The sequence below is a fragment of the Lineus longissimus genome, chromosome 19 (genome assembly GCF_910592395.1).
Source record: "Lineus longissimus chromosome 19, tnLinLong1.2, whole genome shotgun sequence".
Classification (NCBI taxonomy): domain Eukaryota; kingdom Metazoa; phylum Nemertea; class Pilidiophora; order Heteronemertea; family Lineidae; genus Lineus; species Lineus longissimus.
The window spans coordinates 5,500,668-5,527,083 of NC_088326.1; the positions used below are offsets into that span (position 1 = coordinate 5,500,668).

At 40.6% G+C, this 26,416-nt stretch overlaps 1 protein-coding gene across 3 annotated transcripts in view; it reads left to right on the forward strand.

Moving 5' to 3' along the window:
* The window catches only part of LOC135503125 (calmodulin-beta-like), an 82,875-nt gene that overhangs the window by 12,284 nt on the left and 44,175 nt on the right, over window positions 1–26,416 (forward strand). Inside the window, exon 1 of one of the 3 annotated variants that reach the window (XM_064796498.1) lies at window positions 22,456–22,608. The exons of the other annotated variants lie outside the window; for them this stretch is intronic. The gene's annotated coding sequence lies outside the window, so the exon portion shown is untranslated. Of the gene's footprint in view, window positions 1–22,455; window positions 22,609–26,416 lie in introns of those variants that run through there. 3 annotated transcript variants of the gene reach the window in all.

The window sequence follows — 26,416 nt, forward strand, 5'->3', positions numbered from 1 at the left end:
ATATCATTAGGTGTGACTTTATTAAACAGACTTTATTTGTTATTACCAGGTTAGCGTATAGTAAGTACGTTAAAATTATCCGTTACACGTATACAAGATTATACGTAATCAGATCAATGTCGAAGACCCGTAACTAAATCAGGGCGTAATCGCGATACGTTGTATCTAATGTATGAATATGCATTTAGCCAATAAAAAATAAGTCAAAAATCGATATAGTAATGCTATTTATTTTCGATATGTTTGAACTCTAAATATAGCAGGCATAATGATAGGCATTGTTTAAGAAACATGACAAACAATCAACCTGCCGCATACCCCTGGAGGCATTCAAGGTGGTTCGCAAACGAAATACAGCGTTAGGAATGGGTCATCTAAATGTGCAATTATCTCCAACATATCGAAGTGAATCATCAGCGGAATCATGTGTGTTCCTAAAAGGTTTGCCTCTGATTATCCTAAAACGACAACAGTTGGGATGAGATTTCCATGAAAACCGCCACCTCAGTGGCACAAAAACAATTTATTTTGACTGGATTCTTTAACAAAAATAATTTTCGAGGCTCACTATTTTAAATCATCCACATGCTTATTCAAATCAATAAGACTTTTGAGAAAAATCCAGCAATAATCGAATTGCATGATTTCTCCTGGCAGAATAGATGCCAACTCGCTCTGCCACCTGTCCGACCTATATCATTAAACGTCAACACGTACCATTTGAGGATTATGCGGACTGATCTTCTCGATGAGATTCTTCTAAATTCGTCCTATATAAAACTTCTAGATTGGGTGAGTGTGTTCATAGGAATGACGGTACATTAATTTCCCTAAACGATGATTTGGCAGGCAGAGGTCTCGTGGGTATCAGTGTTTTCCCATTACGCTACTACGTGCCATTTCCGCACTTAACGGTTCTTATTATGGTAATTTGGTAAAATTCTTTTCAAGTTTGTTTCATGAATTAGTTCTTGATGAAAACGATGTTCGAGGTTATGTTGCCGAACTGACGGCTTTCGTTACCATAAGTACTCGGATACGTTATGATTTCGCCCTTATAGCAAAGCGGCCAGCTTGGAAATAAGAGACGGCAGAGTGGTCATTGCTGGCCATCCGTGCAAAATGTTGTCCCTGTGCTGTGTACGCGAGAAAAGCAGTAACCCTGACCTCAGCCCACGTCCTTGTCCCGACAAGGGTCATTCTCAATCAATTGCACAAATGTCTCGTCTGTCTGAGCTTGGTAATCAGCTGGATCGAATTTAAATTCGAAATTCGAGTTCCGACTAATAATTAATTTATAAACATCCAATCACATGACACCCGTGTAACATTTCCCTTTGCGATTATCTTTTTCGCGTCGAGTACAACGAAGTCTATGCCGCTTTGTAATTGGTTGCTGAATACTCCTACGAGGATATGAATTACAGCGCCGCAGTCAATGGAAGTTGGAACAGGATTTCCAGAATTTTTTTGGTATCACATGTGCACGTCAGTTTATGCTACGGCACTCCGCCTGGTAAGACCACACGCGCCTCCCTACGAGATCTCGAGACATTTGGTTGGTCGAGCCTCATCAATTTTGAAATGTTTCCAGGGAACGGCATCTGTATTGACTTGGCTCATTAGTAGTTGTTGGTCTAGACAAGTCCCTTGGGTTTCATGCAGTTGTTGTAGTGTGTGCCAAATGATCTGCCTGTGTATTGTCAGGATGAACTCACGCATGTCTGCCAGATTCCCCCCAAGTAAGACATATGTGACGACAGCTATATAATCACTCCTTTGGAAATCTTCAGACGTGGGCAATAATGTTGTTAGGCATTTTATTGTGTAAACAATACGTGCGAGTACGATAAGACAGTAGGAGGAAGAGACGTAATTATAGCCAGGGCAGTTTATCCTTGCAGTATGCTGGGTCCGAGAGACAATGTCATCAGAAACTGGCCAACCCAGTTTTGTATCTCTACGTACTGGTCATGATGTACGTCAGCCAATTGGTACCACACTGTTTACTAAATGGCTGTCGTTCGCAAGGAGAATTTTAACAAATTGGTTTTCAGCTGATACGCATTTAGATGAGCGCCAGTCTGGTCCCTCAAATACCCTTGGGATGATGGCCTAATCAATGTGGCTGTTGTCAGTTGCAGCTTTGGGCCAACAGATAGCTGGTAGTAACTCTGAGCTAGCACTATCTTTGAGAAAAGGTATGGCGCAGATATGGTATATTTGGTCACCGTCCAGCTCGATCACCTTTATGAGTTTAACGGCTGCAGGTTAACCAGGAACTTTCAGCACCGCAAATGCAGTAAAAATAATTTCCTATGAGCAATACCATGCCCTTCCCGCGCCTTGGTCGGTATCATAGCAATCAAATAATGCATCATCAAGTCAGACGCAAGTTTCTGAATGGAACCCTATTGCGGGTCTCATTAATTGTCCACTGGTCATCAGGCCAAATGTAGCTAACTGATTTGCGCCAGACTTTTCGGAATGGAACCCTATTGTAACATGCAGCAGGTCGAATCTAGCTACTGATCTGCGCCAGACTTTTAGAAATGAGAAGGTACAATTTATCGGGCGTTGAAAAGGTAAAACGTAGGCTAAAACGCTGGTAGTGTGACATCCCCTTTTGATTGAGTTTGCTAGACGACCTTAGCCTCCTTTGGTTCTAATTAAGGGTCATTCTCACAGACTGTGGCACAATTGTTTGGTCTATCTTGGGCGGCATATCTGCCAGATAGAAGTCTGGCAGTGGGTCCCAGACCAAATACGTATTCTAAGGTCACAGCCAACTTTCGTTATTGCATTTAGGATGCACTGTACACAACGACCAGTTGGGACCACCTGAGGAGTGTGATTAGGGGGTCGCGATGATAGAGTTGCAATAATCAGCCAAATATAAAAGGGAGGAGAACGGAGCCAGAACAGGTAACGTCTGTGTTTTCAATCCTCATTAATACAGTAGAACCTCTCTATTAAGGACAATCTTGGGACAGACAAGTGCTGTCCTTAATATAGAGGTGTGCTGACTAGATAGGTCAAATTGAATGGAAATAGCCAATTCGGGACCAAAACTAGTGTCTTAATAGAGAAGGTGTCTTAATAGAGAGGTGTCCGCTAAGAGAGGTTCTACGGTACAGTGATGGTAAGGTATTGGCAAAATACGTTACCCTTGTGGACAGCATCGTTATCACAATTTACCTGATCGTATCTTTGAACCCGCAGTTCGACAACTTAACACAATACGTTAGCCCTCTCTGCGGTCAGGTGATGTAGACTTTTACTGAAAAAGCAAGCCAACACGCATTCAGTCTTGTTCACAAGCGATAGCAACTGATTGATTACAACTGTAACCACTCTCTCATGCCGTGTTCCGTCAAGCTTCTGTTCGAAATTAAGGCAAAGGTTTCGTACCGAAATAATCTTTGAATTTAAAAGCACTGCCGGCAATCGACGTGCGGATGTGGTGGATAACCAGTGCATACCTTGGATATGAAAGATAATAAATGGTCCCAAAAGCACACTGAGCAATGTGAGAAACCATGGAAATGCGCTATTATAACAACACAACATTGTTACTATTATTATTAGTGGAAAGAGCTATACTTGAGCCTTTCACAAGTCACATTGATAGTATTTTGTAAATGATAGAGCGAGAAAGTAGAATTCTAAAATAAAAGCCGTCAGGAACAATCATGTGAAACTTTTACTATCACATTGATAGTATTTTGTAAATGATAGAGCGAGAAAGTAGAATTCTAAAAAAAAGGCCGTCAGGAACAAGCATCTGCAACTTTTACTATCACATTGATAGTATTTTGTAAATGATAGAGCGAGAAAGTAGAATTCTAAAATAAAAGCCGTCAGGAACAAACATGTGAAACTTTTACAATCACATTGATAGTATTTTGTAAATGATAGAGCGAGAAAGTAGAATTCTAAAATAAAAGCCGTCAGGAACAAGCATGTGAAACTTTTAAGTAGATGCATTGTTTGCACTAATCGTTAGAAAACAATGTTACAACTAAAATATTACGAATATCCTACATTTTGTATTATTCACATCTTTAACGGAAAGTGTGCTTTTTAAAACCTTGTTTTAACTGGAAAACATAACGTACATTTCCAAACCGATGCATTATTTAAGCCAGAAGATATACATGAATGTGGTCATTTGTGCAAGACTGATGGTTACATGTTGTAAACAATCCTTGTTAAAGGCCACCATCTATAACCTTCACATTCGAGTGAAAACGAAAACTCTCATCCATGGTGATGACCTAGCGCAGTTACTTAGCCCTGACCCCTCCCCGGCATAATTCTTAGCTCGTAACAACACCGTGCCCCGGTATTTGTTACTACAACCCAATGCTAGTCAACATTCCTCCATGGTTCACATTCTTCGTGTCGATAATAATTAACTGTCCCAGTAGATTTCATGTGTCCAGTGTTCTCAAACCTTGGCTATTAGCAAACGTAGTTGCTCTGATTGGAATTTGCCTAGCGGCATTAGGTACATGGAAGAGTTGTGGAGTCCTTACCAGTGTGCGCGATATCGGGCAGGTTCCGCAATCCTGTTGTGTCATCAAGTCATGCGCGAATACATTCGTGCGACACGCGTCAATCGGCTTTCAAATACGTGGGATCATGCAGGGCTAGGTGACTCGTTAAAAACCGTCGTCAAAGTTCTGCTATACACTTCTATTAGTACTTCGTCCTTCATAGGTGATAGCTCTTGGTAAGGGTTGTGAGACCAGCCTAATATGTTTCATATCACGGTGATGTTTAACATGAGTAGCTGAGTGTTTAACGTCGTCTTGGCGTGCGGTAGAGGTCAGCTCAGAGTTGCATGTGTATTTATCAACACTTAATCTGACATCTCTGCAACACGAAGAATTAAGCATGTAATTTTTAACCCCCGATTCACGGCGGTGTGGTTGCTTTGGACAGAAACTCTCTGGTTTCAGGTGTTGGTAACGCTCCAATTGGTAAGTTTATATAAGAAATATCGTCAGGGCCTTTACATTTACAATGTCATTGTTGATCATGAACCAAAATTGTGATCGGTCGCCAATGGCCTAGTCTCCCCCCCCCCCCCCCCGCCCCCAACACACGCACCCGCGCACCACCACCACCACCATGTACATCAATGCACATGTAACAACATGTCAGCATGAGGTTATGAGCTAACATGCCTTCTAACAACTGGACCCTGGTGTTGGCCTAAGACAAAACGCGTCAAACGGCTACACGTAAACATCACAGAAATGCAAACTGCATATACATGTGGCTGATGTTGGATATTATCATGTCGTTGATCCAAATACACATGGTTTGACATCTTCGCTGGACATTTTCGTGACACCACACTTTCTGCTTGACTTGAAACAGACATGGACTTTCACACTTGGTTTATTGTCCGTTAGTGACCTTTTATCAAGAGTTAGCTTACCTGTTTCATTGAATCTCCTTATACATACAAACCTACCATGTTTTATTCAGAAACATTGTCGCTGGTGGCAAGTTCACCTTCCGATCTTCTCACTTCTATGTCACCTTATAGCCCCGTCATTTTTCTGTGTGCGTGTGAATTTCTCAATCCGTCACGTTACCGTTATGTAGCGGAAATCATGGAATTACCATTGATGAGAGTGGGTAGGGAAAGTTGTGCCTTAGCGTATTGTCTGATTGCTAAAGGTAATGAAGTGAACATGGCAGACAAGACACGTGCAGTGTCATAGAAACAATCAGACATGTCAAAACTATTAACTTTTTTACCAATATTCATGCCAGTTAGCTACTCCCATCCTGACGAAATCAGGGGTTAATAGGGCGATGTCACAGGGGTTTGTGTGCAAGGCCGGAGAAGCGAACATTAACCCCTGATTTCCTCGGAATGGCTACTCCAGGACGTGTTAAACAAAACTGCTGATTATCTCTCATTCACACGACTATCGGACTTGCGCGATGGAAACATCAGCACACTAGTCACTACACTGTGGTCCCGGGTTCGATTTTTGGTCGGTCCGTGAACCCTCCATGTGACAGAGAGGGTGAATCTCTACGATAGCGTAGATTTCCTCTGAACCACCTACTAACATTACACAATATTGTTTACAAAGCTACTAAAGTCCGAGTTGACGCTCAGCTTACCCAATATGTCAACATGGCTATGTTATAGGGCTACTCTTAGGGAATACCGCCGGTTTTTTTTCAATATTAACTTTCTAATAGAAATGTGTCTTTTTCGGTGATCTACGTCAAATCTGGTCAAATCACAGGCCCTTCTGTTAAAATAGTGTTTGAAATTTCCCAAGGTATGCAAAAATGCATTGGCCCTGCAAAATTTCCATTGCAAATGAAACCTCACAATAAGTGGTGTATAAGCAACGGATTATGAAAAGTCATATTTTGACTCTATGAAAATATATGGCTATAGTATATGAATAGGCTGCTGCACACATTCAGCACAGAAAATGTCTTTACAAGCCATCTTCATCCGACCGATACTATACATCAAATTGGTTCCGTGCAGCTGATCCGTGGTTTAATTCGAAGCCTTGCGAGATCCTGGACGATCCAGCCCGACAATGATACTTGTATATGGAATGCTAAAGCGGACTTTATTCAAGATAATTTATATATATTCAAGATATTTCATATATATTCAAGAGATGTTTTTTATTCAAAATATTTTTTTTTGATTCAAGATATAATTATCTATATTTAAAATAAAAAATGTGTTCAAAATATTTTATTTTCATTCAAGATATTTTATTTGCATCCAACATAAAATGTTTCTTCCTTAGAAATAACAAAATATTTTGCATCAAAAAATACATACAAAAAAAAGTTATTCTTGAAGCAAAATTAAAAAGGTCTTGCATATTGCAAATTCAACATCTTGAATATAATCTATTCAAGTATGAAATTATTCATGCAAGATTCACGTGACCATTCAAGATTCACGTGACCACACAAATCGATGACGTCATTGGCGCTAAATATAAACAATAGAATCGGCTACAAACATATGTTATGAACTTAATCGAACTAATAAAGATAACTTATAAAGTTAAGAAACCGCACAAATATCGAAATGTAAGATTATTTTGAGGAGGACTAATTCAGCCAATTCACTCTGCCACCTGCGCGACCTCGTCACAATCGTCATGTGGTGACAACTCGGATTAATTTTTCAATATAGGGTCGTCGAATGGCTTTTGAGGGACAACGTCCGTCCATCAACCTCGCCGTCTGCAGTAGCCCCTCGATGTTTAGAGTGGTCCATTGAGCTATTGTCAATTCGTCATCAATTTGTGTGGTCACGTGAGTCTTGAATGGTCACGTGAATCTTGCATAAATATTTTCAAACTTGAATAAATTATGTTCAAGATGTTGAATTTATATGCAAGACCTTTCAAATCTTGCTTCAAGAATAACTTTCTTTTTGTATATATATTTATTTTTTGATGCAAAATATTCTGGTAATTCTTAGTAAAAAACAATTTATGTTGGATGTAAATAAAATATATTGAATATATATAAATTATCTTGAATATATATAAAATATCTTGAATACATATAAATTATCTTGAATAAATTCCGCTTTAGGCTTCGATACTTGTAGGCCAATGGATAAATATTGTTGAATGACTTTCTACAGTAATTCCCATGACCGATTTGTGTCAAAGTTGAAGGTGAGGTTCCACGTCCCGGACAAAGGCGAATTCGTCGTATTTGTGCAATTCGTAGAGGATGATCAGTTCTCGTCGAAGCCTGTCCGGGAACATGTAGGCTTAGTAGACGATTTTAGACAGCTATTTCACTGTCATACCCACCCGACGTCAACACCGTTGTCTCGTTCATTACTCTCCTAGTCAGACCATGCTCAATCACCGCGAACAACGAGGAAAGATACCTGCCTTTTCTCGATACCGCGAATTAGGAACTCACCCACGCGGTAACATCTCGAGTAGGACATAATTCATTTGACAATGTCACTACAGAACAGGCTAAGGTGACAGGAAATGGTTGATGAGTTCAGCCTGAGTTCGCCAGTTCTGACGAAGGTGAAGAAGAGAGCTTGAGATAATCATGGTTCGCAGATTTGGACGTTATCGATCAATCGAATTGGACATTGGGCTTTTGACATGTTTGACAGCGTTTCCGAAGATAGTAGACGCCTCGATCAGTTGAAAAGTGATTGGTGTTCTTACCTTCTATTATTGATATAGAAGAGGGTATACGTGTTGGCGATAGCCTACCATCAACTTTCTAATCATTATGTTTGTGCACATATATGTTTACCATGTAGGTCTACCGGTTATTTTGGATTGATTCTTCAGGTTGTTATTAATTTATCTATAGTGTGTAGCATTCAACATAAAGCCATTCGCGAGCAGACTGGGAAGTTATTTCATTTTATTCACCTGAGCCTATTAACTGAAATAGTTTAGTTCTCGGAAAGACCCTCATCCAGATTACATTATGAATTGAGCCATATTTGTATACGTACCACTCAAAAGGACATTACTTATGGACAAAGGTCATGAGCATTTTCGTCATTTTCGGAAATGGGTCAGTTTCGATTTTAGTGACAACAACAATAATCAATTCCTACCGATGAATATCCGGTCACCTCATAGACAAAATGCCAGATATTTCCTAAAATCAATAACGTTTTCCTCAAATGCTGACAAGCCTACAGAAGTACCACCAATTTCATCAAGTACTAATTAAAAAGGATTTCAAGAAATGAGATCCAGCTCAAATGCATTACCCTATGCACCGGGGCGTGGATATCTGAGCACTCTTCTTGAGATCTGTTGCCATATCAGTCGCGTAAACTAAGTCACACTTTGACCTTTTCTTCGCCTCCTTACCGGTCCACGCCTACTGGAGACCATGGAGATGGCGTAGGCGGGCTCGAGACGTAGTCGCAGGAATAAGACACGGGATGCAATTAGGAAATAAATGATCGACAATTTTGCTTTGCTAATTTACTTTTGGGTCGCATCTCTTTTAATTCAGACTTGTAGCTGGAGGTTTCCTTAAGGGAATTGATACCGAACTGGAGGTATTGGTTGCCTCACCATAACCGCGAGGGTGGAGCTAAAATATAGACCAAAACCGAGGCGAGAATTTCATGATGGTTCCAGTTCACTGCATAGTTCCAAATGTTCTGTCAGATGGCGCTGGAGGTCTTGATGCAAATGTTCAGCAAGTGATTATGTACAGTCCAAATCACAAATGACATCCATCCTGCTTCGCGTCAACGTACGTGCGAGTTGCGCGCTGAGTTCCGCGTCAATGGTCTCGTTAGGGAGTTTTTCCCAAATGTACGCGATGATGACGTGCCCCATTAACAGGACGTAACATCTATTTTAAAATGCGTTTCCAAGAATGCATGAGGACAACCCATTTGTGTCGTGTATCACGGGAAACGCCCGATTCCCCTGATTCTGCAGGATGTTAAATCGGGCAGTTTATTTCTTTAAATAAATCATAAGCGTCGCATTTGCTCCTAGCTCTGTTCACCATCCCAAATGGCAATATTGCCAATTGGGCCGGACAATCACGAAAACCCCCAAATATTATACATTTCTTCCTGAATAATTCTTACAGAGACCATTCTCCCATGAAAGACAGTTGCTTACGCTACACCAAAATCAAAAAAAAATGAGGGTCAACCATTGAACTTTTGAGATATGTTGAATTTTGCACAAATCAGCGAAAAACGCACCAACTGGCACTGGACGGCATTTTAACACGGGGCCGACGCACATCCCAAGTTCAGTGTACACATACGTCGGCAACAAGAGTAAATACGTATAGTTTCTTGTTAAGCCACCTATTGAGTAGCGCTCTAGGTTTCAGAAACTCCAAAAAAATCATGTCTTTGCCAAAACAACTGCTGAATCAACACTGACATACTGTGAGGACCGAGAAATCAATGATTTTAGGAACTACTGTGAGAGGGGAGGGGGGCGCATGAATAAAACAGAAACTCCCTAATGAGACCAATGACGCACCAATGACGCGCTTATCTCTCTTTAAATTACGCGCGACCTACGCGTAGCGCGTCAATGACGGGAATTCAAGGATGACAATATTGTGATCCTCCCTTTGAAGGTATTGTAATCTCCTTTAACAAATGTTTCAATAAATGGAGATTAAAGTGATGTTTTTCAATTGAATTGCACATAGAAAAATGAAACTTGCATGGTAATGACAAATGAAGCTTGTTGACACGATTCATCACTGCAAGCATGGAATGACTTGAATAGGACAAATACGCCAATATCAAAAATGTTAAAATATCAGATGCCCATGCATCAGGTGGCTAAATTACTTCTCACCAAAATTAACATCCATGGTACTAAATCATCTCGCGTCCGCTTGTTCGCTTGGTCAGATATGAATTGGACTCTGGACGATTCTGAATATTATGGCACCAATCAGGCACACATCACGCACTACTGCAACTTTTCCAATAATGTTGCTCTAAGTATTCCGGTGCTCACAGTTATGGTTTTCTCCACGTTATCTTTGATGATAAATGGTTTGGTAATGTTGGTGCACGAGAGAGCAATATGCGCACCATGCATGACACGAGGATGGCATAAACTATTCAAAGCGTATCTTCGTCGTACCAGGAATATCCAAAAACAAAATCATTTATTGATGGTAAGAGCTAAAGGCGACATGAGAAGACATGTAATATAACGATTTGGCATCAGTTAATTTCCCGGAACAGCGATTATGGTTCCAGAAGAAGAAATACGAGTTATTCACAGTGGAAATACTCTGAGACAATACATGAAACACTCATTGAACCATCTGCAGATCATTTGCAGCAGTCACTTGTGGTAGCTTTGTTTTTTAGTAGCGTACTTCAATGAGAATTGACTGCCGAGGACCGTCTAGAGTGCCAACCCACGCCCCCCTCCCACAACGCACGCACAAATGACAAGAAGAAATTCAAGTGGCCAAGTGTGGATGTCGGGCAACCCTGTTTTTGTGCTGCATTTTGCATATTTATGATCCATTTTGCATTCCTGGTTGATATTAATATTCAGTACCCATTTTTACGTAAAGTGACCCAGACAAAACATCCTTACCAAGAACTATGATTAAAGGTCTCTCTCTCCACGTCACAGAGGACATGTGTCCCAATTTTCTACCGATCACAGTACTACTTATAGGTTTACGATCTCATGATCATCGGGCGTTTAAAGCAGCGTTCACAGGCCACGAACCTTGGACAATGTTCAGAAACAAAAAGACGATGACTCCATTTCTGGTGAGGGGTGAACGATCCGCGGTCCAGCCAGACGCAGGGCCAATGAAATCAGATACATTCGGCCATGCTTTGTGTCTTGCCAAAGAGTCCTTCTTGCCAAGCTTGGCGTTTAATTCTTCTTTGTGAATGGCTCTGCAAGTATTTTGAGCATGAAAATTGTCAACAATAGGTTTGATTTTAACGCTTTCTATTCCAAGTGGGTTTTGCCGAGTGAGTTTTGGCGTCTCTAGTCGAGATTGGGCAAATGGAGAGGCTTTTCTTTGTCAACTTGAGTCGAGATCGGACTTGAAAGGGTTAATTGCTACGGTAAGCTTAGACCCGACTATAATACACGCATCATATTGAGCTCGTTGCTTCCGTTGACACCCGGGAGAGGCGGCTGGCGCCGTCTCGCTATTATCCATATTACGCGGGATCATCTGGTAAGAATGATGCTCGATCAATTATCATTAAATATTACATTGAAGCAGCTGTATCCAGTGTTGGCACAGAATGACAAAATGCTAATCACCTGATATTTTTTTCCTGAATACTGTGACGCAGATCTAAGCCATTTAAAGAAAATTTGATGGCGAGTCTTTGGACTGTCACTAGCGAACGAAAATGTGCCGGCAACAAGTACAATGTCTAGAGAATCTTCAAATATTGTTTTGACGGCCACCTGCCAATGCATTTCATTTACAACCTGACAATGTGTGTGTGTGACGGCCAATATGGCAGTGCAAAAAAATTGGCAACGTCATCATGTGACGTCAGTGAAGAACCTCTATCGATGGATATCTTTGTTTACCGTTGGTGGCGCGCGCATACTCGTATCTCCTCGTGACACTCAACAGAGGATGGTGTGACGTAACAATATCAACGTAACACGATCGTAGTTGGTTTCACTTGGGTACGGGAAGTTTTTCTCGCCTATCTCGTGACTTGCGAAATGTTTTGAATAAAACTTGAAAACGATTTTGTCACACTAGCAGCTGTGTACATCATCGGTTAAAAGCGTCATTATGTTATCCGTCGAAAGAACTATCATCAGGAAGACGGCTTGTCGCAGCTTTCTTCATGAAAACCATGTTGAAGAGATACGAGTATGCAGTGCGCGCGCGGGCGTGACGTCATCAGATATCCAGCTATTACCACCAAATAGGGATTTCGTTTGGTGTATTGTGGGAGCTAGCTGAAAATCATTCCTTTCAATGGAAAAAAGCACATTTAGCATTCGAGATTTTTCAACGCTATTGGGAAAAACTAGTTTAGAGTTTGTTTTACTAGCTCCTTATATTTCCCAAACATATCAGATTTCTTCGCACAAACGTGGTCTACGGTTATTTTATTCACATTTGATCGGCTGCCTGTCAGCAATTTGAATTATACCGTTGATTTGGGGCTCTGTTTGGATCAGAAAGAAACACTAGAATATTCAATTTCGTAACTGTTGAAGATATTACCCATGTTAAGGCATGCCTTTGAAAGGGGTTGGTTCAATACCTAGCACTGGCACGCTGGCACTGGCACGGATGCATTCCAAAAAGGTCCGCAGTCCACGAAAGTTATGAAATCAGACTGCTGTCTGTCAACATTATTGGTCTTGCAAATTGTGTGCCTTGACCTACGTGTACTTACTGCATAGTGCAGCCTATTTGTAGGTATGTAATTGACATGATCGAATATAGGTTAGTGCAGCAGACTAGGACTGACCAGCATTAGGTACTGGCTGTGGTGAGGCTATATCATATATTTAAAAAAAAATTCAAACTTTGAATTGATTCAACTTAATGCTGACCATCCGATATACTTTTGAGAAATTTATTTATGTCCTTGAAACACTGTATTTGCATTTTATGGCAAAAGAAATGTCAGTGCAAGTGTCAGTGCCAGTGCCGGTGCCACGGTGCAAGTGCCAGCCCTATTGAAATTAAAGAGCAAAGCATTCATCATTTTGAAAGATTCTCTGATCTTCCACGTGTTGAATCTATATGACGACCGCTAGCTAGGGTACACCAATACAGGGCTAACCTTGAGAAAAGACGAATCAATTTTATTGATCGGAGCACTGTTTGCAGAAGTGATTAATGCGCCCGACATGCAAATGGCGGTTTTGTGAAATTCATCTATCTTATCGAGTTATGCCCAGGAGCAGTACTTTAGATACGATAAAATTCCCATTTTCTACATCGGTTAACAATTCGATATGATGCTCGATCAATTGCAGAGAAAGAAGGCGATGCGTCGTGCCTTTATAACGCTTGATGCACAATACTGGCAATCGGATTGCTGACGCCGGTATTGCGCCGCCAAGCAGATCGGTCATCCCAGAGAATTCGGATTCTAAACTCCGGGTGGAGGTGTAACTGTGTTCCAACACGACCAGTATTGCTACTGTGTGACCCATAATTGAGAAGAAATCTACGAAATGCTGTCGTCTTTCATGAAAAACTAGACTTCTAGCTAACATATTTTACGTCCCAGCAGATAATTCATTGTGAATGTCTACTAAGAGTACATTGTAACGTATTTTGTGCGTGCATTGGATCCAGTCACCCTTCTTATAGATCAGACACAACTGTTTTCTAAATCTAAACCTTTAGCAGCAGTGACTTAAAAATCCTTGACTGAGCATAGAAACACCCAATGTTTGATAAGCGCGCCTGCACAATAATGGCTTAGATCGAGCATCGTCATGATAATTTAGTGACGATAGTTACAGGTACAGGCTAGAAACACAGATGGCATCACTATTACTCGAATTAGAAAAAAATATTGCTTGCTACCGGTGGCATCGGGAAATCAGCGACGTATTCTCTACGGGATACAAACACGCATTTGAGAAAAAAATCTTTACCAATCACTAGGAAATGGTTTATTTGATGGCGAGCAACATGACGTAAATATGCCGGCAGTGACGTATGTCGTGGTGCTTGAACAGCGTTCAACACTGAATCGTACCCGAATAGCGTTATCATCAACAATATCGCTTTCATTCGAGATGTTGCATATTCTTTTCAATTGAAGCATTTAGATTTCTTCATGCTTCGTCATTAGCGAGGTATTACAAATTATACGAATTCTGAATTAAAACCCGAGTAAGCATTAAATATCCTAAAAAGTGACGAAACCATTATAATTGTTGTCGTTAGCCGATTAACGTCCTCTCGAAAAGAGTAACTCGAAAAACAAAATTTGTCGGCAAATCTATTGAAGTGTTTTAAACGCAGCAATTTTTGAATATCATGGAGTAACAAAATGATTTGTCGTAATTCGTTTAGCGTCTGCTTTCAACAAGTTCAGAGGTGGACGTAAGTATTGGTCACCTTCAAATGCATAAAACTGGATACAACTGACAGCAGAATGGATGGATTGTAAGTTTCTTAGTAACTAAAGGCTCGTAATTCGTAATTTGTGAGATTTGTAAAACTTCACTATATGCCTAACGTCATAGTTTATTGTCAGTATTTTCAGTCGCACATAAAACGCATAGACATATTTTACGTCAGTTATATCGGCCATGTTTAAAGTAATAATAAAATGATCTGTTTCCGATTGACAATATGAAAGGGGAATGTCATGTATACACGCACGTATACAACTTTTGTGTTACATTACAAAAATACATTATACCAATTCATATTTGAACCAGCTGTTTCAGGCCCGGAATTGGGCCAGCAGGTCGATGGTGACGTCATCAAGTAGACAAGTACGTCAATGATTGAGTTGATTTGGTTAAATTTAGCACGTTTCAATAGTATATCTCATGATGTGCAACCAAATGACATACATGTATTCGGTACGCACAGCTGTCCACAAATTATAATTTTCAATACACTTTTTCACATTGACATCGGCCTATTTCATTCAGCACTGCAATAGAGGTGACACTAGGCCTTTTTACACGAGGACAGTTGGAACCGTCTTCGAGCCAGCTCGAGGCGGGTCAACACAATTTTTACCGTGTAGAATGAAATTAGAACCGTCTCCAAGTGACCTGACCCGAGGCGCGTTTGCACTGCAGTCTCGAGTCACTTGAGGCCAGATAAAGCCAGTTCAAGACGCTTAATTCTCTGTGTAGAACAGATCTGGCCTGATCTGGCCTCGAGACACTTTGCACACAATATTTATTGTACTATAATTAGGTATTAGATGAATGAAAAGATGAGTCACCTGCACCACCTAACGAGGGGGAAGTGATTTAGATGGCCTAAACTGCCGAGGTAGGTCGATTCAATCCGTCTCCGTGTAGACAGCACAAAGCCAGTTACAGATTGTCACGTTGCTCTACTTTAGACCTAACTGCCACACTAATGGAATATAAACCATGTAGTTTTGGAATAAATGTACTTGCAGACGAATGTAACTTTTTTGGCTAGGAATGACATTATGAGGAGAAGAAAGGACAACTTAAAAAGTCCAACATAAGTTTTTTTTAGTTACATTAGGCCGATTGCTAATATGATGTAAACTCAATATAGAACAACATCCTGAAAAAGCGTGTGTATGGTCGACTTTTCTGTTCAATCTAGGAGGATCGTGGCGTGAACCATGCAGGCCTCGGGCGTGGTTCCTACTAGTATCATGATCATGGGAAATTGGCGACTATTATTCTATACCGGTATGATTTTTTCGCGTAGAGGAGGAGTCCTTCGTTTCGATCGCCACGAAAGCCATTTAGCTTGACTTAGACAATGCACCAACTTATTTATGCCTTTAAGCTATGTTGCTGTCAAGAAATGTCCTACCAAATAACCTTTTTTACTCATGAAAGCCTGCATACTCTGACATTACGAGCTAGGAATACGACTCCAAACCCCTCGGGATATCGCATACTTCTTACAAAAGTTACAGCGTAAACATTCCCTTTGACCCGAATAAAAAGTATGCTGTGCCGCAGGTAAGACTGCAGACATGTTGTACTAAAATGCCAAAACAACACGTCTCTTGGAGAAATACAGCCGATAGCACAATTTAAACGCATGTTTCTGTATGAGAAGTATTTAGCAAATGATATGCTAAACACTAATGTTTAGAACACATAAATGACATAATGCCGTTGCAATCCATTCAAGACATCTCATAGGTCGATAATTCATGTTGGCTCTAGCCATTCCATTATCCATTGTTTAATCGGGAGGCGAATTTTTTTTCTAAACTTTCGATTCTATCCTGACTCGCTACAAAAACTTGTTATCAAGTTCCCTAGCGTCGAGGTCTGACGAAGGAATTTCAATTTCAAAGGATGATAAAGAGCAGGCAATTATTTTGTACCAAATCATACAACTAAAGAACATACTTAACAACAGGAAGTGTCGACCGTTCAAGTACGGTTTTGCCTTAAAACATGTCAAGAGAAAGGACATCGTCCCTACAATATGGCTATTAAGTGAACTTGTTTCAAGTTTGTGTTTATTTCTTAGATATTTAGAAAAACGCATTCTCCTAAATTCTTAAATTAAAAACTACCGTCCAACCTATCGGGATGAGAGGTCGCATGCTTTTTGTGTATCTTCTGTATTAGGAAGGAGGGGGGGGGGGGGGCTTATGGTATTGTCAATTAACTGTGCCCTTTCTCGGTAGCCTACCTACTTGGTCTTTTGAAATGCCATGTTCCGGTAGACGCTTAGACGCCCTCAAACTTTCTCTTTCGAAGGGAAGTTGAAAAGCTTCTAGACGCCCCCAATGTTTCCCTTTCGCATGGGAAATTGAAAAACTACTGGCAGCTTTTGTTTACGCTGATATTGGTTTATTGTAAAGGTTCCATCGTTTTTAAAGGTCGCCAATAAAAATAGTCGATGAATGTCATCCGCTGGAAAGATCCTAAGTTTACTAGACAGACTACGCATGTGCGAGGCATAACCTATAGGCAACTAAGTGCGGTTGAAGAATAGGCACATTTGGCAAATGATGCGATGTTTCAATATTAGAGAAGTAGATTTAGAACATAAATCTTACATTTTGTCGTCAGGATTTGATCTTTTTTCTTTTCCTTAAAAAAACCTTGGTCATGTGATTGAATTTATTTGCTGATGACAGAATGTCGCATTTACATTTTTACCATCTCTGTCATGTACCCACACTCCTGGTTGGGAGAAATGGTTGGGAGGTTGCGTAAGATGAACCGGCGGCGGTACTAAGACCACGACCCCACTGTTACGAGTCATGTACTTTAACCTCTGCGCCCCAATTGTACGCCAAATGCACCAGCAGTAACCAAGACCGAACCTTACACGGGAAAACACAGGAATGAATTTTCCCTCAAATCTCATCCACGTTCTTCCAGATAGCGTGCCCCGTCTTTTCATGACGACTCCGAAGTTATTCCATCACCATGGTAACTGTGTAAGAGCGTAAACGGAGAAAACGGAACCAAGACGCGTTCTAGGGCTGCGAGGTTTGGCGATGGTATCTAAAGACATTGTAATCTGGCGTGATCAGGTGTAAATTGTCCCGGTGGGTCATTAATTCCAGGGGCCTGGCGATCTGCTTAGAGAAATATCCGTCAGCGAATGAGTATTCCATAATGCATTCACCTCGGTGTCCCAGGTGATGAGAACAAGGCAGTAACTGTGTTACATGTTAAATATCGTGTGTCGTGATTGGGTGTTTTTGTATTCGAGATTCTGTCCGAGGATGACGATCAAGGGCCGGACAATCAGTGGCGATTTGCAGTACATGTCTGGTATCCGGCGCACTGTTCACACCTAAATGCGTGTGTACCGGTATGACACTCTTGATATCTTAATTATAAATAGAATAGACGGTGAAATATTGATATGATTCCTCTGGGTGATTACAAAACGTCCAACCGTCGACCAAATTAAGCTCTTTGACTCATGTGGCCTTAAAAAGTAGGTCAAATCAGAAACCCATGTGATGTGTCATGTATCGTCAGAACATATACATGTACCTATCATAAAAATTTGGTGCTGATGGAATCCTTACTTAGAGAGATGACGTTTTTGTTCACCATATCTATTGGGGGAATAATCATGGGAACCCTCCAAACAACACCCGAGGGTAAGACTTGTTTCCGAACACACTACCGAGAATGGCGCAGCTGCTCCCCGTTAAATTCTGAGGGAATATCTGCGTTTTAACAAAGGTTATTAGATACAGCGCAAAATTATCGCTATATATAATGATACCTATCATAAAGCACTTGGTGCAAAATTCCTTCAGGCATGTTCTAGTGCTAGTTCTCTTTTCTTTTCTTTTTCCTTCGGGAAAGTTGTTAACATGTTTCATGTGTTTCTGTTTAGCACGAAACGAATCGCTTCATTATATGCACGTGTTAGCTTTATTGGGTCGCATTTTCCGTCTGCCTTTCCCTCCTGTTACAATCGATTAGATGGCATCGCCCGAATAAGTGACCTAACCGAATACAAGTGACACGAAATCAATCGGAAGAGTGGCCCACAAAATCGACCGATTAGGTGACCCACGTCTCAATACCTGGTGTTCCATTCAAGATACAGTGAAAACCTTCTCCCGCAACATACATGCGACACTAATACAAAAAATCTCCCGAAAAATGTGTTTTCTGGTTTGTACAAAAGAAAAACCTACTGAGGGCTATCATCCTATTCCATGTTCTTTTCGCAAGTCCATTCAAGAAATGTGTCTGTTTAAAAACAATTATAATTATCTCAGCTCTCTCTCTGGTCGCATTCATCATAAGAACAGTAAACTTATTTCATCAGTGGCGCTGTGTCTCTGCTGTCGGCAGCATCGGCTTGGAGTACTGCTGCCCCTGCGTATAATTGGACCGCGGAGGTTTACTTTAAGTCTCAGTCGCGTGTGTAGCAGGTGATATACATGCATATAAGATAATTACTAAAGCATTAATGACATAGAGCCCCTCATGTTAATCAATAACCGACAAATATCATAGGGTTACTTGATTGAGCTCGCTGTTGACGAGACGGATTAATGCGAAAGCTTATCACACTAATGTGTTAAGAAATGTACATGCAAGACGCATTATAGCAAACTGTGGATTTTAAAGCTGAACTGCATGTACAAAACAGAAGCGTTGCAAAAAACGTAGAGATTAATGTTAATGACTTGTTAATCGAGGAAGAGGTCGATGTGGAGAGTTAAGGGTTTTTGTCAGAGCCTGAAGATGATGACTGAATTGACATGCACAATCAAATGCATATCAATCAATCGCGATTCAATCGGTGTTGTTCGTTTTGTAATGTTGATTCTACCCGATGCCCAACTAAAAAGAGATGTGGCCTTCCCAGCTCTATTTTAGAATTAGATTAATTCATTGTCACAAGAAACCCATAACAACGTGTAAAAAGGAAGGCACCGTCGGGTGATTCATTGGCAAGTCATACTCGAGCTCCCACGCAGAGATGCGGTTATTGTCATTCAATGAATAGCATGCCGCGAAGTTACTATTTATAGCTCACAAGATCATTTGCATAAGATATTGATGACGTTTTAGTCACGTGACAGGCGGACATCGACACTTATTTCTACGCATTTGAGCTTATTCCAAAGTAAATGATCTTTGACCCAGCATTGTTTTTAGCATGAATGATACCATAGAGTCAGAGAGAGAAATATTCAGAACAATTATGTAGTATTTCCAACACTCGGACATGTGCCAGATTGAATCTAACTGCCCTAGTTAGAAAGCCTGAATCCATTACGAAACCGCATTTTGTCCGACATTGCCTGTAATTCAGCGATGGGGAAATAGAGGGCATCAGCTGCAGTGACGTCATCTTCGCGGAATGCTATTACAAGTCCAGGGTGTTAGTACGGAGTGTTCTGTGGCATTTTCCTGTGACGTTTATTTTCTCCGGTATGAAAATTAACAGTGCTTGTTCCAGCTGACAATGGATTGAATAGAGGTGAATTGTAAACGTAAAACAGTTATAAAACTGTTTCAGGTCAAAGGTCGAATCGAAACAAGACTATAGTCCATTCATAATGTTTCGTCCGCGTCGTTTGGGGCTCTGTAGTCCGAACTACTTTTTGGATTGTTTAAAGTTTGGGTTTTATTGACCTGTGAGCGCCGGCAATCAAAGAGTATTTTAGAGTTCAGGATTATCGGTAGATGGAGAAATCGGTGGAAGGGGACTAATGGTAGATAGGCCGTATTTTGTTTCTGGATTTTTCTCATTCATAGTAAGCTCATTCTGAAATGTGTTTCAACATCTGTGATTGCCGTTTTTTTCTGGACAATGGAGTTACATGAATGCGCGCAATATGTTCTGGTGCCCTGCATATTGCCGTTTTCGATAGGACATAATGGCTGAGCATGTAAATGAACGTTCTGCTGATAGTCAGCACGCATTGCTATTAAGACTTGCTTGCCCTGAAGCGATACTTTTGTTGCCAAGCTACATTTCCTTGAAGCAGATGTTATTTAAACAGTGTAACTAACAGAACAAATTAATTGATGTACACACGCGTAACGATCAGGCACTATAATTATAATTTATTGAAAATCGTTTTTTTTAAAGTGATAGCCTCCGCAGTTATCATGCATGCGCATTTTCTGAAACTTGGGATTCAATATATTCATTTCTTCTGTGGTTACACAACGCTGTGATGTGATGAAATGTATATTCTGTATCTATTTGCGCGTCATGTGACATATTTTGATTTTTAACGGAAGGCGTATTACTAGGCTTTTAAAAACTAAGACAGCGAAAATAATTCATTGACAGGGCAGATTTGACTTGGCTGACCCAATAGACCACATGAGGTTAACTGTAGTAATCATATTGATGACCGGTCCCAGGGTCGCCATTTTCAATCAATACGTGATTAATGCATTAATTGAAGAGTAATATAAAGAAAGCTTGGTGCGCCAGGAAATGTGGTCGTTCAGGCAAAAACGATCGCTTTCCATGAAAAAAATAAAAACACATCATCATCTCTACTGTCTTACCTCAAACATATATTATGATCATCCTAGACAGCGTAGGCACGACTTATCAAAATTACGGAAGTAATAAAAAGGCACCTGTTCAACAAAGAAAATAATATTAAAACTAGTTTAGGAGAATTAAAGGAAATCAACATGTTGAGATGGGCGCGCTGTCTGGGTTGGGGCTATATGGGTGGGGCAGAGGCTTGAAGCAGAGTCTTTCAAATTATAAATGTGTAACCCTAACAAAACATGAAAGATAGGTGAATGCACACGCATGTTATAATTGCCCAATCATTCGCCTCCCGTGATGCACCGACGTCATAGGAATTACTTCACAGGATTGCAGGAGCCTTGGAATATACATGCACTACACAGAAACCTTGGCATGTTTCCCTTAATATTCATCATACCTGTTCATATTATCTTAGCTACAGAGAATATACTGATACACGTGGCATTACCTGATGTCAGTAAAATAAGACGAGGGTCCAACTAAAGAATGATAGGCCTACCTACATGTATACTGCACACAATACAACCACTGCCTTAGTGTGAATCCCTACCAACCTGCACTCTGATATTTCAACTCCACTCAGGCTGAAACATGGACATTACGTGGCAGAAGGTGATTGACGAAAAATATGATGAGCAAAGCCAGGAGAATACTAGTATGCCTCTCAGCAGAGGGAAGAATAAATAAGAACTATAGTCTGGGTCAAAATAAACAATAGATACATTCAAAAACCAGCATGCCTGTAGTGCGCCATTTAGAATTGACATTTATTTCATTTAAGGTGAAGATTGATTTCCTCAGTCACGTTCAATTCTGAAAACGGCTTCATGTCTTAACATCAAAAGGAGGGGAATGATATTGGAAGGGAAGGACCATGACGGAAATTGAAGCATAAGAGTTGTTTGTACGACATGTTACTCAAGTACGACTGGTGATTTTATATCCATGCGCCTGTGGCCGAAGACCTTGTCCGCCTAGCAGAGGATAGACAACTATGGTGCCTCTCAACAAATATGCAGGGCTGCCCGAATGGTCAAATGGCTTCGGGACGGATAGATAGTACAACACATTAGTTGGTTCACCTAACCTTGCCTGCATCTCCGTTTAGCTCCAGATCTGAGCTCGTAGCTATTGTAGTGGATTGTAGGCCTACCACTGTTTACTGTCCAATGGGAAGGGGTTAGGTAGAAGTTGATCCCATATAAATATACCTGCAACTGTGTAAGTATGTTTGGATACAATTTACTGCTTCGTTTGCATCTGTTGGAGGTAGTGGCGATTCTTATTTCGGGGTGTGCTCGGATAATCGTTTACTTCAATATCTTCTGCTCTCTGCCTTTCAAGTCGCAAACTTTGGATAGCCGACTTGGAAAAAATCATTTTTACCCATCTTTTTAAAACGCTGTCATTTAGGTAAGTGTAACTAATAAGCATGTTTAACCACGAGATGCTCAACCATAACCGAGGCTTGGGGCAAGTACCGTATGGTTTTAGTCCGGAGACCATTGAGATTAGTAGGCCTATTGTGAGTACAAACGGTTTGAGGCAGGGAATATGATGGGGGAGGCTGTGGGACCCAAAAACAGCCATTCCGAAGTTCAATCAAGTATACCAATGAAAGCAAAGTTCGGCAATACTACAGATAACTGTCGATTCAGGGGCGGACGGTCATTCAATTCATGTCAAACGGTATAAGTTAAATTGGAGAGACACAATAAAACATTTATCGGGTGACGCTTTACATACAAAATATGATTTGCAAATTGAAAGTGTTCCCCGTGTTCCTCTTTTAGGGCTAATTTCGGACTGAAAGAGTTTTTGTTCGGATTAAAAGAATTTTTTCTCGAAAATGTTCTTCAGTCTTGTTTGATCAAAAATATTCCCCAGACATATTCCCCTGCATTTATGAGTGTAATTAGTAGTCGTAGTCATAAGAAGGAAAGTTGCGCAACCTCTCTATACATGACCTCCATGACGTGTACGACGTTAGATTTAAACATAGCTACGCATGGAGATGTCAAAACGTCCAGCATGCGCCGTCCTCCTGTTTGGAAGAAAATGTGTTTTTGCAAGCTATTTCCAGTAGATATATATGGGATCAAAAATCGGCAAGGTCGTCTTGATGGAACTTGCTGAACATTTTATGGAGTAAAGAATTCGGGCAGTGCAATCAATGTGCAAGATCAAGTCAAGTTTGGACAATCCCAAAAAAAACGTGTTCTTCCAACTAGCCAGTGCGCCTACCAAGAGTAGCTTGACAACGATCAAGAAACTCATGTATTGATGATTATCGGGCCACTCTCATGGTATTGGGAAGACGCTATACATTGTTTTAACGTAGAAATAGTTATCACAATTGCTGTTGCGCAGTATTGCCCCTAATCTTGGATACATACCTGGAAAACATTATAACTGACACACTTGTCATGTTGAACCAGCACCCCAGCACGAGTCAGGCCTAATTGAAGGTTATGCTGCACATACTACGCATTAGGCTGACGTTACATAGGCCTCATTCGTTCACTTCCCACATGTCACGTTCCCCTTAATGCGTTCGTTCCTCACTGAATGCATGCCACAAGGCCGTGCATTCACCGAGGAACGTTAAGTAAAGCTGGAGCGTGACATGTGGGAAGTGAACGAATGAGGCCTATGTAACGTCAGCCTTATGTTAGACATGTCGAACTCGAGTTTCTCAGTAAGTCCCTTTTGTATTGTAACTCATTCTTATTTTCCAGATCATGTATGTAGAAAAACAGAAAGGAAGTGATACACAAGACATCTGATACTGCATGGTCAATGTGCTTTCATAATGTCAATGTTGTCTCTTGCAACCTGTCACTTTAAAAAAATCAAAGAGTAGGACGATGTCACCTTTCACCCTTGTGCCAGATCACTTCATGTCCTGTTTTAAAAAACTAATACATGTATGTCAAAAACGACCATGCTCGTGACAAGTGGCCTCCTTTTGCAAGTGACACTTGCGCTGTCAAGTGACAGCGTATGTAAACCCGACCTCGGGGGTTTCTTTTTCCATGTCGAGAGATACTACCCCGATATAAATGTTAATGTGCGATGGCAACCAACAATTCGAGGCACTTTGCAAAATGAAAATGTCATTCACCTTGGCCAAACTAAAAGAAATGCGTCCTCGGACAACTGAACCCGTATTATTCTGTAAATATCATTTGCGACTGAATTTTTTTTCACGCCATTTGCCGTGTTTTGATTACATTATCAGAATGTATGGATAAATTCCATTAAAAATAAAGGTATTGATGGTATCTTGAGTTAACTCTTAACATCATGATTAAGGTCAGGGCATGGCAAAAAGCGACGAGGAAAACATATCCAATAGGTTGTAATAATTATACCTACATGTATCCAAGTAATTGGGGGATTAAGAAAAGGAAGGTGGACCAAGTTCGTTGTCATACATTATGTCATATGACATTATGTCTTTTCAGGGTCACATATGAGCAATAATCATTAAAACCGTGATTAAACATACTACATGTTTTTCCTGACACGTAGTAGTAGTTTCACTTCCTAATACTTGTGTGTTAGCGTTGAGAGTTGAAAGAAGCAGTAGGCCATAGGTAGGCCTATAAACATGGCTGAAAAATACAAACAAAGCAATTAGGCCTTCACCAAAGGATGCAAGCCTTGTCCAACAACTTGTTGCCGGCAAATATTTGTTCTGGCACACGAATAGCAGGGTTTTCCATGTACTGATAGTACGCTTCTCATAGCGGGAAGAAATGCGCAACGCTGCAGCTTGCAGGTAAGAATTAGGGCTTCATGATATTACAGGCATCATAATATGTAGTATCTTTAACAGAAGGTATGGAGAAATGTGGTAAAATGTAATTCCTGTAATTTCAAGCTTGAATCTGAGTGGGCCTTTAATGAAGAATTAATCGTAAGCTCTGAAAGGCTTATTTTTAGTGCCATCCTAATCATTGGAATATTGCATTTTTCAGTCGCCCTTTTTAACTTTTTTGGTGTAGGCCCTACGTACGTTGCAAACATGTGAAGTTGCAAGTTGTGATGATTGTTCGTGTTGCCAAATGAACAAAATAAAAGAACAGGGTTCTGTACCGATATTTAGTTTTATTTCTCCTGCTTCCGCCAAGTCAAAGTTGGCGAATTGAGTCCAATTCGAAGAACTGCAATCCACCACTCAGCTTGATTATGCACTCGTCTCTAAGAAATAACGGTTTTTGAACTTTGAAAAGCCTAAAATGGTTTTTCGGCCAACACATATCAAATATGGAACCCTTGGGCTTTTTCAGCGAAATGAAAAACTCGAGGTTTTATTTGTGGAATTTCAAAATCAAATAGGGTTTTCTCTTAGGAAACCCTCGCGAAAAACCATCAGGAAGTGCATATCTGTGTAAGCTGAAAAACCTCATCTTACTGTTGCTGTTTTGAGCAAACCTAAATGAAGCAGACTCGTACGGTGGCTGAGAACGGACAGCATGTAATTTTATTTTTGCTTCCCTATCTCGGAATTCCGACTTTTTATCTCGGAATTCTGACTTTCTATCTGGGAATTCCGACAATTTATCTCGGAATTCTGACTTATATCTCGGAATTCTGACTTTTTATCTCGGAATTCTACGAAACGAAATCGAGGCTACAACCCATTATAGTGTCGAACACGTCCGTTTTCACCGTACGCTTTCCCGTACACATTTTCACGTAAAAGCATGGTAAGTTTGGTAAAGTTTGGTATATATTTGGGATGAGGAAGAGAGTCGAGTCATTGAGGGGATGTTGGCCTTAGTTTCCGCATCATTCCGTATCGGACATTCTGTTGAGCTAATATATAATAGATCTTGCAGGTCGATCCTCAAAGAAAAAGTGCTTATCGTTTCCGAATGATGTTAGCCACGGGCTGTACGATTCATTTTATAGGTCTGTGATGACTTGCTTGCAGATGGTGTGTTCTATATATCGCTGTTATCCAAAGACTGGATTGTTGTTCTAGCCACCTTTCAAGTTGGCCTAGTTGTCTCACATTTCAGCAAATGAGAGGTCTGCGGAGCATAAATGCCATTATGTGGTGTAATGCGGCAATCAAAAACAAGATTCGCATTTGAATACAGGCAAACCACAAGACAGTGGGGTTTGATCCCACCGAGTCTTTGCTCCCTGTTCCACCCGAAGGATTTGTATATAGTAAAATATTTGCTTTGCTATAACTGACTCTAGCCTC